The sequence below is a fragment of the Amblyomma maculatum genome, chromosome 10 (assembly GCF_055883805.1).
Source record: "Amblyomma maculatum isolate TAMU_Amacu chromosome 10, ASM5588380v1, whole genome shotgun sequence".
Classification (NCBI taxonomy): Eukaryota; Metazoa; Arthropoda; class Arachnida; order Ixodida; family Ixodidae; genus Amblyomma; species Amblyomma maculatum.
The window spans coordinates 172,777,567-172,797,275 of NC_139353.1; the positions used below are offsets into that span (position 1 = coordinate 172,777,567).

The 19,709-nt window shown below is 46.2% G+C and overlaps 1 protein-coding gene across 2 annotated transcripts in view; it reads left to right on the forward strand.

Annotated features, from left to right (window-relative positions):
- Window positions 1-19,709, forward strand: part of LOC146177952 (sarcospan-like) — a 221,227-nt gene that overhangs the window by 102,653 nt on the left and 98,865 nt on the right. The window lies entirely within an intron of this gene.

Sequence of the window (19,709 nt, forward strand, 5' to 3'; positions counted from 1 at the left end):
GTGAAGTGTGCAACGTCCACAAACTTCAAGTATTCGTCCACCTATCTAAATGCAAGGAAACTGTTCTGTTCGAAAAGCTGTGTCCTCGTCCGTTTTGTTGTGACTGGAGCAGTGCGCGCTAATGGACAGGCCCGCACCCCTCTTCGCGCTTCACCGGGAGGACTCGCTGCCTGCCTGCGCCCAGCGGGACGCCCCCCAAGGCGGGCTCCCTCACTCTCCTCTAGTTCTGGGAAGCAAGCCACATCCTTATCTCCGGCCTCCGTTCCCTCCGTTCTTCGCCCGGCCAGTTCGGCTTACGCCTCGGCTGACGCTGGTCGCGCCCTCTTATCTAGCGAATAAACAAAGTTAAGTTTAACAGTAGCGCGTACGTCTTACTACATTAACGACGCGCAAACACGACAGTAATTTTGATGCTCTTGTTCTCGTGATGTCACGTGGGTTATGGTTTGCGTATATAAGCTGCTCCTAGCTTTGAATAAATCTGTTGGTAATCAATGCCTGTCCTGTTGCTGTTTGCTCGTCCGTGTCTGTTCGCGCTGTCGATTACTGCCAAGTTCTAGAGCGCACTCTTCCAGAAAGAATGGCCCGTAATCGTTCGAAAACGAAAGACCTATATTATTTGGCAATGGAATTGCAGGGGCTATGAACAAAAGAGAGGGATACCGCAACAGCTATTGGGGTCAAGTGCTGCTCCCCCAATAGTCATAGCGCTCCAGGAAACTAACTCGGATAATATCAGGCGTAGAGGGTACAAAGGCTATTGTAGCGAAAATGAGTGAGTTTCTAGGGTTGCCACACTGGTGGAGCACAACACTGAAGTTACTCAGCACCTTATAAATGCGAGCATTGAAGCCGTGCTTTCTGAACTACACTCGGGTAACTAGAATAGAGAAAATCTCTTCATCCTTAATGAGTTAACAGTTAACATCCCTAAGCGTAGAGGTAATCGGGAAAGTGCGATGCAGTGACCACAGGATGGTGAGGTCCCGAATTAGCCTAAATCTGAAGAAGGAACGCAACAGATTAGTAAGAAAGAAACCCATCAACGAATTAGCGGTGAGGGGGAGGGCAGAAGAGTTCAGGATCTCGCTACAGAATAGGTTTTCAGCTCTGAGGATGGCGACATTACCCTAGAGGCAAGGAACAATAATTTTAGATATCATTACTGAGTGCGCGGTAGAAGTAGGCGGTAGGATAGTTAGAGAGGATACCCGCAAGCTGTCTAAGGGGACGAAAGATTTGATTAAGAAACGCCAGAGTATGAAGCTTCCAATCCAACAGACCAGATCGAATTGGCCGAGATATCAAAGCTAATCAATAAGCGCAAGGTGGCCGATATAAGGAAGTATAACATGGAGAAAATTGAGCATGCTGTATAGAACGGGGGAAGCCCTAAAGCAGAAAAGAAGAAATTGGGCATAGGCAAAAACCAGATGTATGCGATAACGGACAAGGCGGGCAACGTCATCACTAATATGAAAAAGATAGTCAAAGTAGCCGAGGAGTTTTATACAGATCTCTACAGTAGCCAAAGTAGTCAGGACCGTAATGAGATTGGCGGTAGGGAAAAACAGTCGAACGTTCCACCAGTGACGAAGGACGAGGTCAGGAAAGCACTAGAAACTATGAAAAGGAGGAAATCAACTGGAGAGGATCAGATAACTACATATTTGCTGAAGGACGGGGGGAATATCGTGTTAGAAAAACTGGCCACCCTATATACGCAGTGCCTGGTGTCATCAACGGTACCGGAACCATGGAAGAATGCAAACATTATACTCATTCACAAGAAAGGGGACTCTAAGGACCTTAAAAATTACAGACAAATCAGCTTACTGTCTGTTACGTATAAGGTATTTACTAAGGTAATCGCTAATAGAATCATGACAACCTTAGACTGCAATCAAGCAAAGGATCAAGCAGGGTTTCGGAAATGGTACTCTACTATAGATCATATCCATACCACCAACCAACCAGGTGATAGAAAAATGCTCAGAATATAACCAGCCCTTATACATAGCATTCATTGATTACGAAAAAGCATTTGACTCAGTTGAAACCTCGGCGGTGATGCAGGCATTGCGAAATCAGGGGGTAGACGAGCCGTACGTGAAAGTCCTGGAAGATATATATTGTGGCTGCACCGCAACCATAGTTCTGCATAAAGAAAGTAACAAAATTCCCATAAAGAAAGGTGTTAGGGAAGGAGACACAATCTCCCCAGTACTATTCACAGCTTGTTTAGAAGAAGTATTCAGAGACTTGGAATGGGAGCAGTTAGGGATAAGGGTAGATGGAGAATACTTCAGTAATCTGCGATTTGCTGATGACATTGCCTTGCTAAGCAACTCGGGGGATGAACTGCAAATAATGATTGATGACCTAGACAGGAAAAGTAGAAAGGTAGGCTTGAAAATCAAGATGCAGAAGACTAAGGTAATATTCAACAGCCTCGGGAAGGAACAGCAGTTTACATTAGGTAGCGAAATACTGGAAGTAGTAGGCGAATATGTCTACTTAGGACAGGTAGTAACCGCAGATCCGGACCACGCAAAAGAAATAACAAGAAGAATACGATTGGGATGGAGCGCATTTGGCAAGCACTCGCAGATTATGACTAGCAGCTTACCGGTATCGCTCAAGAGGAAAGTATACAACAGTTGCATCTTGCCTGTACTCACCTATGGGGCTGAAACGTGGAGGCTAACCAAGAGAGTTCTACTTAAGTTGAGGACAACCCAGAGGGCTATGGAACGAAAAATTGTAGGGGTAACATTAAGAGATAGAAAGCGTGCAGAGTGGGTCAGAGAAATAACTCAAGTTACCGACATTCTAGTAGAAATTAAGAAGAAGAAATGGACATGGGCAGGACATGTAGTGCGAAGAGAGGATAACCGATGGTCGCTGAGGGTAAGAAACTGGATTCCAATGGAAGGAAAGCGTAGCAGGAGGCGGCAGAAAGTTAGGTGGGCGGATGAGATTAAGAAGCTCGCAGGGGTCAAGTGGATGCAGCTAGCACAGAACCGGGTTAAGTGGAGAAATATGGGAGAGGCCTTCGCCCTGCAGTGGGTATAGTTAGGCTGATGATGATGATGATGATCCTTAAGTTAACAGTTTAACAGTAGCGCGTACCTATCATCAGTGTTGTATGATCTAAAACCGTGAATCTGAGCACACGACCGAAGATTTTTACCGAAGTCACAGTACATCACAAGCTGATTAGGTTCGAAGTGGACTCCGGCGCGTCCTGTACTCTAAAGTGAAGACACGTTTCGAACTTTGTGGCCATCAGACGCATCACCCTTGTAACAAGACGACACGCACCTGCGGACGTGGTCAGGAAACAACCTGCCACTATTGGGCTCTGCCAACGTGCTGGTCAGTTACAACGGCCAGACCCATATGCTACCTCTGCTTGTTGAGAAGGGATCAGGATCAAGCCTTCTAGGGAGGAACTGGTTTTCTCCATGAGGGGTGACGATATGCGGCATACACCAAACGCCGAGCCACAACGTCACTGAACAATTTCAGGAGAAATACGAAAAAGTATTCTCTGAAGAGATTCCAGGAAATGAAGGGCCCCCAGTCACACTACCGAAGCGGCACGCTACCGAAGTTTTTGAAAGCCAGTCCGGTACCCTTTGCTCTCAGAGCTTCCGTTGAAAGAGGGTTGGACAAACTGGAGCAGCAAGGTGTCATTGAGCTGACACAACATTCACAATGAGCCACACCACTGATTGTAGATCGCAAAAAGAACAGAACCATAAGCCTCTGCGGAGACTACCGGAACACCGTTAATCTTGCTACAAAAGCGTCGTCTTACCCTATGCCGACACCTGGAGAAGTGTTCAGTGTACTACGCGGCGCAAGAGTCTTCAGCACTCTAGATCTCACCCAGGCCTATCAACAACTGATGGTGAGCGAACCGACGCCAGAATTACTGACAATCAACACACTGAAAGGCCTGTACAAGGTCAAGCGATTTCCCTTTGGCGTAGCTGCGGCCCTGGCCATGTTTCAGAAGTTCATGAAGACAATACTTCTGGGAATCCCAGGAGTTTGTATCTACCTGGACGATGTCATAATCAGTTCCATGGAAGAGCATGCAGCGCGCCTAGAGCACGTTCTTGGAAGGCTAGCGAACGCAAATTTGCGTTTAAGCAAAGAAAATCGCTGTTTTGCGGCGTCAGAGGTGCAATATCTGGGACACCGAATTGATGGAGAAGGCATCCACGCGAAGACAAAGTGCGAGCGATCACTTAAGCACGGGCACCAACAAACCAGCAGGAGCTACAGGCGTTTCTCGGACTCTTGACGTTCTACGACCGTTTCTTAGACCAAACAGCTTCTGTGGCCAACGACTTATACCATGTAGGGTATACTGCTGGGCTAGGTGGTGGTGGTTATCAAACATTATGGTATCGCAGCGCTTTCAGACAGGGACAAACGGAGCGCAACTACGCGCAACTGGACAAATAAGGGCTAGCCATCGTCTACGCGGCAACACATTTTCACCAGTGCATTGCTGGCCGGCAGGTAATATCTATAACGGATCACCGACCACTACTGGGCATTTTGGGGCCACAAAAGCCTATGCAACCGACATTGTCTCCGCGAATGACACGTTGGTGCATCAAGCTCTCAGCGTACGACTACGATCTGGTCTACCGCAATGCGACTAAACATCAGAATGCCGACGCGCTAAGCCACTGAACGAAACAGTTCACGAACCGCCTCCGCTCGGAGACGTTCTTATGTTCGAAGCACTGCCAGAACCGCCGCTTACGGCAGGCACAGTTACAGCATCTACGCAGAAGTGCGCAACTCTACGCCAAGTTTACATAGCTATCCAACAAGGCAACGTGCACAAACTCAAAGGGGACAACTTCGACGCTTACCGCAGGCGAGCTACAGAGTTGAGCATCCACTGCGACTGCATCCTATTAGGATCCCGAGGTGTGATTCCGAGAGAGCTACGCGCACAAGCTATGTGTCTTATCTACGCCGGACACAGGGGCATCGTTGCCATGAAAGCGTGTGCCAGAAGTTACGTGCGGTGGCCTAACATTGACCACGACATTGAAACAACTGTAATAAATTGCAAGCTTTGCCAAAGCAGCCGGAGCAATCCGCCGAAAGCTCCTCTCCCAGAATGGGAAAAGCCACACACACCTTGGCACACCCTGCACATTGATTTTGTAGGACCATTTGAAGGCTGCACTTTCCTTGTGCTGGTAGATGCCTACACCAAATGGCTTGAGATAAGGGAAATGCGACAGACGACTTCGGCAGCAGTCATTGACAACCTCCGATCACTGTTCGCAACATTCGGAATTCCCCGCAAGGTAGTGTCGGACAACGGAGCGCCGTCTGTGTCTGCGGAGATTATCAAGTTTTATCGCGACAACGGGATCTCATCAGTCACATCGGCCCCCTGCCACCCAGCGACAAACGGACAAGTCGAATGCTACGTGGCTGAGCTAAAACGTGCCCCTTAGAGAGACCAAACAGGGTCGCTGCAGCGCCCCCTTGCACGTTTTCTTTTCAAGCAGCACACGACAGTACAAAACACGACAGGCCAGACCCCAGCGAAAATGATGTTCGAGCGCGAAATGCGAACGCAGCTCACAGCTATTCTCCCCGAGCCAGAAACAGAGACGACCCGGGTAGAAAAACCGATTCCGCGCTGCGGGACACTTATTGTTGAGGGGCAGCGCGTCCTCGCCCGCCAGTTTCTCAGAAAACCACGCTGGGACGAAGCTACTGTTGTGAGACGCATAGGCCTGCGCTCTTGGCTCGTCAGCATACATGGAACAGTGGCACGCCGACTCCTCAACCAGACGCCTTCCGAGAGCGGTCCGGCAGCAGCGAGGACATCTGATCCATCCTCCCACATAGCCTGGCATCTCTCCACAGAAAAGAAAAGACTGCACCCAGGGCACAAAGCACAGCGGGCAACATCCAGCCTACAAGTGGTTCTTACCTGTGCTCACAGAGCCAGCGCCTCTCCACGTGTCCTCGCCGACCCCTGCACGCTATCAGGCAACTTTTTGAGGGGGAAGGAAGTGTTCAGAACGGACGAGGACACAGCTCTTCGAACAGTTGTGACGGGAGTGATGCACCAAAGAAAGCAACTGATAAGGCAAAAAAGAAAAAGGTGGTGATGCCATACAAGCACCGACTTTAACAAAATCTCACCAACGTGGCCAAGCGCTATGGAGTACGTGTAAACTTTTTGTCTAAAAACAAACCCAAGAAAGTGTGTGGCTTAGTAAGCAGGATAATAGCTAATCGGAAGGGACAAAATAAAAGTAAGAAAAGATCTCAGATATGCCATATTTCAGGGCACATTTCTTACAAAACGGGGATAATATACGAGCTGCCAGGTTCCTGTGGGTCAGGCGGGACGTTGTGTAAATGTGCGGCTAAAGGAACATGAAAAATCCAGGGATGCCAAGACTGCAAGCTGGAGTGTAAGCCGAAATGTAAGCTGGTGTGCCAGAAAATTGTTTAAGCCCTTTTATGAGCAAGCGGAAATATTATCAACCCATGAGAAACGGCTTCAGTGCGAAATCACGGAGGCTTTTTACATTTCAAGGCAAGGGAGTACATTCATTAGCCCACCGTCGATTTCTTTAGGGCTGAAAGAACTCGTATATCTAGACCACTGATGGAACTAGCCTCTTTCGTCGCTTCCTTCTTTTTCGTAATTGCAGTTCGCTATTGTGACTATGAAGTGCCTTGCTTTTGTACCTTATCTCAGTTCATCAGCACTCGCCAGCTGTACCGTGTCCTACACTTTCTTGATGCTATCACGTTTGTTTTCTTCTTTTTTTCGTTTCTGAGAGGGGTATCTATTACATGATTTTCAATAAAAGTTTCAGTTGCGAAAAAAGCGTTCATGTTGCGTCCTCCTACTCCGTGGTCCTGCTGTTTTGTGCTACCTTCAAAATGAATAAAAATCAACTCACCAAACTTTTAATCTTACTAATATCGAGCATATTCCCCTGCGCGTTCAATCACGCGGCGTCCTGTCTGGCCACACGCGTCCACACGTAACCGGTATTTCGTAAACCACGCCTGTGACACATTTCACAAAACTTTCGGCACGTTTTATACCCTATCCCTTTCGTTGATCTCGTTCATTAGCCAGGCTATGCTCGGGCATAGCCTGGCAAGCTTTTGTGGCGCGGAAAAAAACCAGGCGGACGCCCTGTCTGCTTGCCACTTCATGTTGTAGGCGACTTTGTGCACACACGGCACAACCAAGACATTCTTTCTGAGCTTGCGCTCATTGTTTTCACCGCGTTTGTTTTACCTTTTTCAGAAGGAGCCACAGCTGAAATGACCACGCCAGGGAAGCCGGCTGAGAGTATTAACTTGATCATAGAAGCAGGTGTGCATTGCATGCGGCCAGGCACATGGTAGCTATGACCTAATGCGCATAATCACAACTCTTTCTGCGATTGTGGAGCCAGCAGAGGTGATGCGAGCGGCAGGTAGGGGTCTGAAAACAGCAACGTATCGTGAGTTGGAAGTTGACGCATAAAAGCTAAACCATGGGTTAAAAAAGGTTAAAATACCCTTCAGAGAATGAGTTCAAGGTTTTGTTTAGGTAGAACAATTAAAAACTTCCACGTATTTAAAATTCAGGTATACCCTAGTTTGTAAACTCATTGGTCAAACGCGGTGAATAGCAGCTTAGAGTGTTTTACAGGGTCGGAGCGACGCAGCTGCCAATGGAAATGCCTTGTCGCTGAATGTAAACGTCACTGTTAAAAGAAATAAAAGCGGCTTGCAAATAAAATTCAAGCAACGAAATTAAGCTGTCTGCTGGCACACCAGCCGAGATTTGAAACCTTATTACTCCATTCCTTTCAATATATTCCCTGACGGCTGCAAACAGCTCACCATGAGGGACACAATAAAACCAATCCTCCACATTAACGGAAAAGCATATCCGATATGAGCATTGCCATTCAAGGACAGTACATTACCAGAGTTCTTTGTGGCGTATGGGTACTCACCCTGTAAAGTATCGGGAGAGGAAGGGGGAAGAGGAAATAAATACAAATCAAGCTAGCGAACCCGTCATCAAAAGCCGCGCATCAAGTTCTTTTCCACATTGCACATAATTACAGAAGTGTCAATGATACTCGGATTGCTTTTCCCCTCGAAGTACGCTTCTAAAACTCGCGGATTACTTTGCCGAGAATCTTAGCTCTTTAACTCTCCTCGCCTATATTGTAATGCAGTTGAACCACTACAACCATTGCATACAATGCAAAGTAGCCCTTACAACTACACCACCACGGCGGGGGTTCGGGCTAGTGGGTATGCTTTGTGCTCCAAAGCGCAACAAGAAGAGGAACAGCTTTTTATTTGGCGCTCGCAACAACGAACAAGGCGGCAGAATAAAGCGGTACGTGTTAGGTTACACAACATGCTTTGTAAACAAAATCAAGTGCAAAGGCCAAAAACGTGTGAACACCGTTTCACTGCTTGGCCCACTGACCTCAGTCTAAGCAACCAGAAGGGTAGATACTTGGGCTTGTTGGTACATGATCGAAGGGAACAAAATGTAGCGCACTAAGACAAGGACAGAGAAGGAAGACACACACAGCGCTAACTTCCAACTAATGTTTATTCAAGGAAGAAAGCATGGTTTTATACCACCGCGTATCATATGCGCCAAAAGAACATGCGCTAGCTCAAGCCCAATTATCTATCCTTCTGAATTACATTTCTAGTACAACGGGCCCTTTTACGTGTTCTGTGAATATTTCGACTACCAAGCTATCATTGCTGTGGCCACCAGTCGTGCACAGACACTCTCGTTTTGCTGTCGGAACAAAGCGCTTCCGGATGATGTGAGGTGGCTCTTCGGTGGGTTCATCCCATCGCGAGGTCATGGCATCAGAGTTTGCAAGATTCTCAAGGCTGAGTTGTTTCGGCTAGCTCGCCTCTACAGGGAATACCTTCACCTTCTTGTTTACCAAAGGTCAAGTCCATCCACATCAGGGAAGAAGCTTCGAGAGTGCCAGCGGCTTGTCAACCAGACTACGGAATTCATTTGGCAGCGACAACTGGACCACCTCAGAAGACAGCATAGGGACAAGGATCCTAAACCTCAGTGCGTCATCCACGCACCTCAAGGACTGGCTCTACCTGAGCATGTGAAATCTGTTTTGTCGCTGGGACCTAAGTTCGCCCTGGATCCATTACCGTCTTCAGTGGAGCGGCTCACGTTCGTACACCAGATATCTAGGATCCTACCCGAACAAGAGTCCGACCACTGTGTTTCCGCAGGTGTAGACATCTTACAACGATGTAAGTTGCAGCCTTCTAGACTTCCTGTAAATCGAGTTAAGTCCTATCTTGAGCAGCATTCGTTGTGTCTTCTTCCCGCAGACAAAGAAAGGGGGTTTGCTGTACTGGAGAAAGGAGAATCAACCTTTTATTCAAGAAAAAAATTTTTCGAACTGTGGTTTTGTAGCCGTCCTACATATAGGACACTAGGCACATATGCTACTCCTTTGAGTGATACAATTTGAAGCATTTGACATGGACTCCGATGTCGCATTTTTCACAGCGTGTGGTGGTCTTCCCATGGCAAAGAGCATATCTTGTTTGCTTGTCTTGAGGGATCACTGTGTGGTCAATGCGGTCAAATCGGCTTTGGGCTTCCAGTAAAGATTGCCAGCTTTTTCCACGCAATGGCTTGGTTCCATAACTCTTCATGTATGACATCGCTATCGTCCTTCGAAAAGAGAGGAGCTCTGTTTTGTTCGTTCCCATTCTGTATAACTGGAATGCATTATTCACACATGCATCAACCAGATACGTCAGGAGTGAAGAATACCACTTCTTTCCTCTAATGGCTATGCGGTACTTGGAAATATTTTGGTCTAGTCTATCAACTCCTCCCATGTTGCCATTATACCTCGAAATCAAGAATGGCTGCTCCACCGTGACTTTGGACCTGCTCTCTCTCGAATATCTTTTTACCATTTGCGTTGGTTCGACCCCGTAGAGCATTTGAGACGACGGTCACTGTGCTGTTGTCCTTCCAGCGACATACAATAATTTCAGATTCAGCGTCGACTCTGTAATCGTAGAAACCTCGAGTCTTACTTTTCATTTCTTTCTGTGTGAGGATGGGACAGTTTTCTATTCGGTTATCCCGCACGGTGCCTGTGCACCTGACACCCATTGACGAAAGCATTCTAACAAGTTTCAGACTTGAAAAGAAGTTGTCAAAGAAAACATAAAAACAGTAATCAAGCTTTTCTTTCATCCTGGACACCATTTCTGTAACAACAGATCCTCCTAGACCAAGCTTGTTTTTGTCACCCGCATTGACGCCATACTTCCCTTGGTAGGGCTCAACAGAGAGCAAATATCCCAATGGGGTGCAAACGCACCACAATTTATAGCCAAACCTGATTGGTTTGCCTTTCATAAACTGCTTGCATCCATGCTTTCCGAAGTACTCGCACATGCTTTCATCAATGCTGAAACAGTCTAGTAATGGGACATACAACAGAAACCGTTCATTCAAGAGACTGAACAGTGGTCGCAGGTTTGTGAATTTGTCTTCTTGTACTAGGTTGTTGTTGTCAGCCACATGTAGGTTTGTGAAAATGGCTTCAAATCGGTCACGCCTCATTGAGTTCGCGACGAGTTCATTATGAGAATCACGTGAGTTTTCCCACAACATGCGACGCCTTGGAACCGGCACATAGCCACTGAGAAGCAGAATGCCGAGAAAACATCTCATCTCACCTGCGTTCACGTTCAACAACCGATTCTTCTGTTGTGCATAGGTGTTGGTGTTTTCAACAAGCAGGTTGATGACTTCATCATCGAAAAATTTTTCAAATGCCTCTACTGGAGTTAGCGGTGCTCCTTCAGCGGAGTCTGAATCACACGAGTGGCCAGTTTGGAAACTCGCGTTCAAGTCGCGTTTATCCCACTTGACACGTCGTTTCTGTTGCTTAGCTGGTGGCTCCTGGTCGTTCTCGTCCTCACTTGACTCGGAATAAGTGTCCACAACTTCAGCACGAAGAGTGCTCCCTGGCAGATGGTCCATGCTGGTGCCTTCTTCATCACCGCTTTCTTCATCTGTCACTGCCGCCGCGTGATTTTCGGGCGGAAGAATGGCCACCGTAGACGGTACATCTTCCCTAGCGTCAATCTGGTTTAGAACATCGTTGAGCGTTTGCGGACCTCTTCTGCGGTAAAATGAGCTGCAGGGAATCTCTTGACTGCAAATGAAAAAAAAAACGTTTCTACTGTACGCCTATATGTATTTTATACGCTACTTCAAAGCTACGCGCGTGACGCATCGCGCGTTCCAGAGTGACACAACGGCGCCCTCGATCTGCCTAGCGTCCTACATATAGGACGCCGCTGTTTGACAGACCGGAAACAAAAAAATTTTGCATATACCGCAATGATATCGCTTTCAAAGCATCTTCAGTTACTCAGGAATAACTGAGAAAACTCTCGACATCAAAAATTGTTGGAATTTATATTACTTACGTTTTCTTCCCCGACATGACGTTCATCGAAGCTCCCGCGGAACGACAATTTTGAGACTGCATGCACGTGGTGAGCTGTGTTCCCACGCTAACAAAGACTTGCACGCGAGAAGGGTAGGGCCTCAGTAACACCCTCTAGGGGGCGCTAGCTTTTTTACAAAAAAATGTTGGAGTTATTTATAAAATTTTCAGCGTCCTACATATAGGACACTAGGCATATATGGGCTACACTTGTGAAACGTTCCATTGCTCGCCTTTCATTTGTTAATTCTTTGAAGAAATCTTGCCCGCACCTCATGTATGACAGTTTTTCACAACATTGTAAGCGTCTAAAATGCGCCGGGTACCCTTCCCATCTTCTGGTGTCAGTGGCCGAAGGCGTTCTGAAGAAAGTATGCCAGAAAAAAGCGGATGCCAGTCAACAGGCCCCGTGTAAGAAAGAAAAAATTGCCGTCATCCCTTACATTCATTGGCTGTCCCATAATCTCAAAAAAGTTGCGCAGCGATCGGGAGTTAGAGTGGCTTTTTTGGCTCCGAATAAGTTGAGTCAGCTATGCACTAATACTTCGTCAGGAGCCAAGAAGGTGATAGGCTGCGCAAAGAAACAAAGAAAAATTTGTTAATTGCATCCAAAATCTAGTCTATAAGATACCCCTATCCTGTGGCAAGCAATATATTGGTCAAACGGGCAGATGCCTCAATGATAGGCTTCGTAAGCATGGCCGGGATGTCAGTAACAGGTGTGGTAAAGGTTTGTCGGCTCATTGCCGTGTTTGCAATTGTATTCCTCTCCTCAAAAAAAAAGTATGGTTTTAAAAGTGCACAAAAACCGGTTAACGCGTGAAATAGTTGAAGCTGAATGGATTACTCTTTTGAAAGATGATTGTATAAGTAACCCTTCTGTCGCGTTGTTGCCAAAGGAGATTGCGTATCTGGCTGATACGACTTGCTAGCGCATGTTCTTTTGGCGCATATGATACGCGGTGGTATAAAACCATGCTTTCTTCCTTGAATAAACATTAGTTGGAAGTTAGCGCTGTGTGTGTCTTCTTTCTCTGTCCTTGTCTTGGTGCGCTACATTTTGTTCCCTTCTAAGCAACCAGCGTGGAAAAAAACAGCGGAAAGGACGCGTCCACAGCGTCGTCCCGTATACTTCGGCTTGTGTCCGCTGGTTTTGTTCACGAGCCATGCACCAATGGCCAAATAAGCTACGCTTTTTCAATACTAAGCATGCAATATCTTTATATATATATATAGCGACAATGACAGACTGTTCACACAGCTTTCAAGTCCGGCTTTTTCGACTGCTGAGGCCTGGATAATTTATTTATTTATTTATTTATTTATTTATTACAGGTTCCTGCAGTGCCCGAAGGCATTATTTCAGGGGGGAAGATGACAAATAACCTTGCTAGAAACGCCAGTGGTACAATAAAATACATAAAGATTAAGAAAATAGCACGACACAAGTGATAATGTAGAATGAGAAACATGCTTCTAAAGGGGGCAACTGCGCGACGAACAAAGTGATGAAAACACTCAAAAACAAAGTAATTAAGGAACCATACGCAAGAGAACTAGGCGCTACGTCACAGATTGATAAAAAAGCCTGAAATAAATTTTCCATGCAGCACTCAGTGATTCCAGCTGGCAGTCGGTTCCACTCATTGATCGTCAGTGGAAAGAACGAGGTTTTATATGCATTTTTCTGGCATTTTATTTCTCGAATCTTCCACTGACGATCAAGTCGTCTAGATAAAAAGTGAGGTTGAAGCAGGTACCGATCTTTATCAATGCTGAGCTTTTCAAAATAAATGCGATACATGATCTGCAATCTGAAATGTTTTCTACGATGAGCTAAAGATTCCCAACCAAGATGATGTTTAAAAGTTGTAATTGTTAGACACAAATCTGGCAGCATTATTTTGGACCCGTTCGAGCATGTCATAGAAGTAAATAAACTGGGGATCCCATACAGGGCATGCATATTTAAGAATTGGCCTTATGTAAGTGAAATGCATAAGCTGCTTGACATTTGACTGCGCTTTGTTGAAATTACGCTTTAAAATATTTTTGCAGGCTTTCGATGTAATAGGCTCAACTTGTCCACGTAAGGTTAGATGTGAAATATACGCCGAGATACTTATATTCAGAAACTTTTTCCAGGGGAACATTATTTAATGAGCAACAGGTCTATAGAGGGGAACGCTTACGAGTGAACGAGACAAGTTTGCATTTTGAAATGTTCAAAGACATTTGCCAGTTTGAGCACCTGTACTGGATAAAATTTAAGTCTCGCTGAAGATTTAATGTGTAAGAAGAACTTTCCACAACATGGTAAAGCACACAGTCTTTCTGGTTAATCGGTCAGCAGTTCTGCCGATTACTTGGCACTCTTCAAAACTAGGTTTGTACTTATGCCAGTGGTTTCTCAAATTGCTAGATGACCCATCTCTGACTTCCCTCTCATGCTCGCCTAAACGCTCATTAAGACAACGGCCCGGCTCCCGTAGCTATGTACGCCTTGCCGCACGAAAGCAGTATCTTGTAGATAATTATCTGTGCACCACACAGAGGGGGTTCTATGCGGATTTGTGCTGTTATTGTGAACCCTACGGTCAGGAAAAAATAGTTGCACAAATCGGCATAAAATCCGCTTTGTGCCGGGCACTGAGAAAATTATCTATACGACACCGCTTTCGCGCAAGAGGCATACATAGAGGCCGTTGTCTTAATGAGCGTTTTGGCGAGCACAACGGTGAAGTGAAGGATGGGGGATCCAACAACCTGGCGCGGCACGGCCATGATCATAAATAGGAACTTTCTTTTGAAGTATCAGGTAATCGGCAGAAATGCCGATTGATTAACCAGAGATTATCGAGGCCGCATCAGTAGAAAAGTACTGTCTTGAAAGCTGGGCCTGCGTCTGTCTTGAAAGCTGGGCCATAAGTGCGAGTATTGTCGGTGTCAAAAAAAAAGCAAACAAACAGATATTGCATTCTTAGATTCAGGTCAATGTGGGAACCGGGGAAAAATCTTCACAGGTTTTAGTTTTTGGGGTTCGGTTTTCACCCTTCTTGTTTACGAAATATATTGCATACGTATACACGTATACACCGCTTTATTCTTTGGCGTGTAGTTTTTTGTGAGAATCTTTCTGTTCCTCGTCTTCTTGCTGCACTATGGAACATGAAGCCTTGTAGGCGGCAGACACATTATTCTCGCAGGCATACTCATCGCATCTGCGGATGGTACACTCAGCCACCCCACCATGCCTTCTCTTGGCGCCTACACCCAAAGGACATTCGGTTACCTTGCTTACATGTACTTTTGGGATTAAACAGAAGATTGCTGGATTTTAGGTTTGAGGAATTTTACGTCCCAAAGCGACTAAGAGAGACGCAATAGTGGAGGAGTGCGCAAATTTCGACCATCTGGGGTTCTTTAACGTGCACTGACATCATACAGCAGACGAGTGCCTTGTTTTTCGCCTTCAACGAACAGCGGCTGCCGAGGTCGGAATTCGTATCCTTGGACAGAGCGCCGTTACCACTGCACCACACCGGCGGGATTGAAACGGAAGAGTTCGGCAAGTACTCTGGCTATGTAGGTTCTGCATAGTTAGTGATATGAGGTTTTTTGGCACAAGAGCAACTATGACTGTATTGCACGACAGTGTTGCGCCATAGGTTTTGCATAGTATTTCTCTCTGTGAGAGAGTGAAGAATATATGCTATTTCTTGCGAATCTTACACATTTGCAACGAAAGACGAAGTATCTAGCAAAATCTCTGCTTTTAAATTAACCGAAATAGTGGTACGAAATATGCGACTTCATAATCCGAAAATTCTATTGGTACCTTAACTGTGCCTTCAACAACTTAATAGGCTTGCATCTGGGGCTCCCCTTCCGAATCCTAGTTCGTGTGCTACTCGCTAATAACTAATGCCTGAAATGGTATTTGTTACCTCACGCAGTCTTAAGTCGTCGCTTTTTGTGAAAGATTATCAGATTAAGAAATCGTTACTATCCTGAACTCGTGGCCTAATGGTAGAGTCTGTTTTGGTATGCGGGGGCCGCGTAGGGTTTTCACAGGATTTATTAAGTAGGTAGCTCTTGAAAGCCGTATTTTCTGATGATGGAGGCTTTAACAGAGTAACTTCAAAGCGAAGCCAGTATGTGTAGGAGTGAAGGCTAAAACGTCGAGCATGCCGTTTAAACTAACTGAGAACGCCCATCTATAACACTGCCTAACTGATTAAATGTTTGCCAATAGTACTGCAGTGATCTCTGTCCCGTCACCCCAATAGACTGCCACGAGTTATAAACGTGGTGAAGAAACACGCGAGGCACTAAGGTGGAGCAGCGCATTTGTGTCTGACTCACCGGCTGCCTGTACAACCCGAATCTTATCGTTTCTGGGTCAAAAATGAACGTGGTAATCGCATTTAGTTTGACATTCCGAGCTTTTCCGACGATCGAAGCTATGAGGCCACAATGTTTCATTTACCCGGCCTGATAGCAGCTCTCATTCAAAAATTGAAATCAATCATTATCAGCACTAGAAACTAATATGTAGTTCTATATGTTCTTCGCTTTTCTTCATTCCACATTCCGCGGGTGTCATGTACGCGTCGCTTAGTATCTCGCGAACGCCGCCGCAAAAGTGGAAGGTAGCTACGGTCGATTCTTCGCTGTTCTTTTTGCGAGAAGCGCAGGTACTCACGCATCTAGTGTCAACAACTTCATCGTATTGGACCTTATAAGCTGCACTGCCTTCTCAAAGGCAACATTATCGCTGGGAAAAGAAGAGTTCGTTAGCCCGTAACCGTGAAACGCGTACGCACACTGCACGAACCTATAAGCCCCGAAGGACATGACGCTGGGACAGGTGGTGCAAGAGATTGTAAGCATTAATAAATGTAAACGCTGGCTCAGAAAGCATAGACACCGTTGCACGCGTTTTGTTATTTATGTTCCCTTTTTGTCGGACCAGGGAGGCTGATGGATCATTGGTGGCTCGTTGGTTGTTTGGCTCACATGTACGACAGAAGCAGTAGTGGACGGGATAGGCGCTAACGTTCCACTCTATTTCGGAACAAGTCCCTCCAATATATAGCTCAGAATTGAGCGGCTGGCTATCAGGAATGGCACAGCTGCACGTTGCGCCTTGCGCATTGCATGAAAGAGCACTGAATAGGGGTAGAGTGGGGAGTTCGCAAGTGGAGCGAAACTTTCGACAAGTGAACTTGTCTTCGTCTTGGCAGAGGTTTAAACACACTTTTGTTTCCAGAGAAGAAAAGGTATGGAGGAGGGAGGGTGGGGTAGAAGGAAGAAGGTCAAGGAATGAAACAAATGTTTCTTTTATTTCTCATCCTGGAACCGGAAATCCTGGAACCGGAAATCCTGAAAACGAAAATACAAATTGAGAGCAGCAGGAAAAACTGCGATGCGGGGTCGATTAGTCTGCACCTAAAGCAGGTTCGGTGCACACACGCCTTACTTGAACATTCCTGATAGACATTCCTGATAGAGAATACATTTAAAATGGAGAACAATTCTCAAAAGCTTTCCGCAAGGAGGGGAGGATAAAGCAGCAGAATGATAACAGGTCAGTGAATCACACCTGCCATGTGCTGAGAAAAAAAAAATGGGTTCAAGTGCCAACCAAAGTAGGATTGATGGTAAAACTTTAATTTCCAACAGATACAGGATAGGCGTCAACCTATCCGCCTACACGACGGCCTGGAGCCCTTGGACCCGGGCGGCGTGTTCAGCCAGTCGGATTACACCTAGCTGAGTCTCGGGGTGTGAGCTCAACTGTTGAGTCTCGCAAAATTCTTCCGTTTTTGTCTGTTCTTTTTTTATTTTTTATTTCTGGACACGTCGATTTCATATGTACCAGATCCGCCTTATCCTGAAATAGATCCGCCTTATCTGAAAATTGCTCTGGGTACCACTGCCTTAGTGTAGCTGGGTTCGGAAAAGTCCCTGTTTGTAAGCGCCTTCAAATGCTTTCTTGGATCTTCATTAGTTTCCTATCGGCCGGTTGGTATTCTAACCTGTTTAGCCGATAGCGCTCTGTAATCTCTTTGTTTAAGAAGGCTCGATCAAACATTAAAATTTTTTGTTCCGCGTGACATTCCACGTCATCAGGCATGCTTACTACATAGACTTCGTTTGAACGTGGCTTTCACGCACAAGTTCTTACATTTAATTGGACAGATGGACTCGCCGGAATGTTCAACTTGTGGCATCCCAGAGACTGTGGACCATATATTATTGGTGTGCCCAGCGTATGCGCATGAAAGAAGTGTGCTAGCGGCTTCCTTGAAGCGTTTAGACAAGAGGCCTCTGTCGGAGGAACTGCTGCTGGGCGCTTGGCAGGACAAGGGGAAGGGTGCCCAGGCAGTGGGCACCCTTTCACCTTTGCCGTTTTTTGTGCGCCACCGTACTTGATTCGCGCTAAGCTACTGTGTCTGTATATGTATTTCATATGCATTCTCTCACATCGTCACCCATCATGACCTTCTTTCTTCTCTCCTTCTCCTTCCCCAGTGCAGAGTAGCAGGCCAGATTTGAATTATTGCGGCCAACCTCTCTGCCTTTTCCTTTCAATAAATACATCTATCTATCTATCTTTGTAGCTGACTAGCCTGTCCCTACATCTATCTATCTATCTTTGTAGCTGACTAGCCTGTCCCTGCTAAGAAAGTACTGAGGATCAGAGCCTACCCGGAAGGTGAGACCGCTGGCAAGCTTATGAGCCCCCTCATTTCCCTGAAGCTGGGCTGGTGCCCATATTCGCCGGATTATTCTGTCATCCTGACATGGTCTCAGTATCCTTTTTGCCTGTGGAGAGACCCTTCCCTTGCGAAAATAGCACATTGCTGTTTTGGAACCACTTATAATTGTAGTAGCCATTGTCCCTGCAAGGACAATCGTGTCAGCTAAACTCCTCTTAATAGATTTTGTTCAAAGTAGGAAGTGATAAAAAGAAAACGTGTGTGGAGAAACACGTCGAGCTTACACTATTGCGGAAGGGGGATGGAGTGTACACCTGCTGTGAATAAACTGTACAGTTAACGATATTGTTTTCTCGGCTAGTTATGGGAGGGATTCTAATGTTCCCTTAGTGATGTTTAGTCCTGCTGCTTCCAATGTTCTAAATTTATAGATTATATATGCCTCTCTATATTTTCCGTCCCTTGAAGATTTAAAGCCTGACTGGAAAATATATACCCTAATTTCTTGGAAATTATGGTCTTTCTGATTGAAATGCTGGGAAACCACTTTGGGGAGATTTTTGCCTGTGTCTCCCCGATGGCCATTAAGCCTTAGGTTCATTGATTACTCTCACACTCCGATGTACTGTTTATGACAGGAGCATTCTAGAAGGTAGACAACGTTTGAAGATGTGCAATTAAAGCCTGACTTTATGTGAAAAGGGAAATCGATTCCTGTACTTTTAACGATGGTGTCTCTTTGTATATTGTAACGGGCTGTAAATAACAGGAAAATGCGCTAGGGAAGAAGAAAGAGGAAGTAGTGCGCGCGCAGAGCAAGAGGACTGACTGCTGACACGATGCCCCTGACATCCAGTTTTTCCACAAAGCCATCAGCGTAATACCTTGGTGGAGGCTTGCTTGGTACGACCGACCTCTTCAGCGACAGCTCTACCACTCGGACCTCGCCGCAGTCGACGCCTTGCCAGTTTGCCACCTTCTATACCTGGGATGTCCTTGGACGGAGACACTACGCCCAAGTCAGCATCGAGCGCCTGGTGGACGAATGTGGACGAATGGCTGACGCACTATCAACGCGTCAGCCGATATAACAAGTGGGACGCGTCCGCTCAACTTGCCAACTTTGAACTCGCGCTCACAGGCACGGCTCTTACGTAGTACTAGAGCCACGAAGACTCCTTCACGTCTTGGACAAGTTTTTTAGAAGAGCTAAGCAAGTGCTTTGGCGACACCGCTGCAAAGAAGTGTACAGAATACATTGGCTCACCGAGCACAGCTTCCTGGAGAGACCTGCATCGAGGTGGTCCTGAAGTTTTCTAGTGTCGTTTTGCCTCGCATGTCCGGTGAGGACAAGGTCGGCCACTTGTTGAAATGCTTTGCCGAGTGCATCTACGCCTAACTGATAAGTAAACAAAAACTG